The following is a 977-nucleotide window of genomic DNA, read 5'->3' as shown; positions in this document are numbered from 1 at the left end:
TTATAACTAACCCATTTTCATCTAATTTATTTCTAAATATCCATTTTGTTCCAATTACTGAGTTATGCTTTGGTCTTTCAGTTAATGTCCATACATTACTTCTTTTGAATTGATTTAATTCATCTTGCATGGCATTTATCCAATTAGTATCATTTTCAGCTTCTTCATAAGTCTTAGGTTCTAATTGTGAAACAAAAGCAAGATAATCATTTAAGTTTCTAAGAGATGATCGAGTTCTTACCCCTTGAGATGGATCACCAATGATTAAGTCTTTAGGGTGTCCATATGCATACCTCCATTCCTTTGGCAAGCTCTGGGATTGTGGTGGCACGCAATCATCTCCCTTATCTTGATTTGGCATGTCATCAATATTCAACTTTTCAAAGTCGATAATTCCTGTATCATCATCAACAATATTTTCTTTCCTAACAGACTCACTATCAGACTCATCAAATATAATATTAACTGACTCTTCCACTACTAAAGTTCTTTTATTGAATACTCTGTATGCCCTGCTAGATGTGGAGTATCCTAAGAAGATACCTTCATCTGACTTGGCATCAAATTTACTTAGATCCTCCTTGCCATTGTTTAAGATGAAACATCTACATCCAAAAACTTTAAGATATTTAGCAGTTGGTTTCTTATTCTTCCAAAGTGCATAAGGAGTTTTCTTGGTTATTGGTCGTATTAAAACTCGATTTAGAATATGGCAAGCAGTGTGTTGACCCCCTAATAGATTTTGATGAATACAAAATACTAGAGTATAATTTCATTTATCTTAACAATTTACTTGAGAATTTTAGGTGATTAATTAAGAATATTGTTAAAAAATGTCTAGGCAAGTTTTCATAATTTTTATGAATTTATTGAAGAATTTTTTGAGTTGAAGAAAACAGATCAGGGACAGCCGAGACGTCTCCAGTTTGTCCCAGAGACGTCTCTGGCACAAACAGGAAGAACTGGCACGTTTGGAG

The sequence above is a fragment of the Phoenix dactylifera genome, unplaced genomic scaffold, assembly GCF_009389715.1.
Source record: "Phoenix dactylifera cultivar Barhee BC4 unplaced genomic scaffold, palm_55x_up_171113_PBpolish2nd_filt_p 000395F, whole genome shotgun sequence".
NCBI classification, from domain to species: domain Eukaryota; kingdom Viridiplantae; phylum Streptophyta; class Magnoliopsida; order Arecales; family Arecaceae; genus Phoenix; species Phoenix dactylifera.
The sequence above is the reverse complement of the archived record's forward strand: the minus strand, read 5'-3'. Positions refer to the sequence as shown.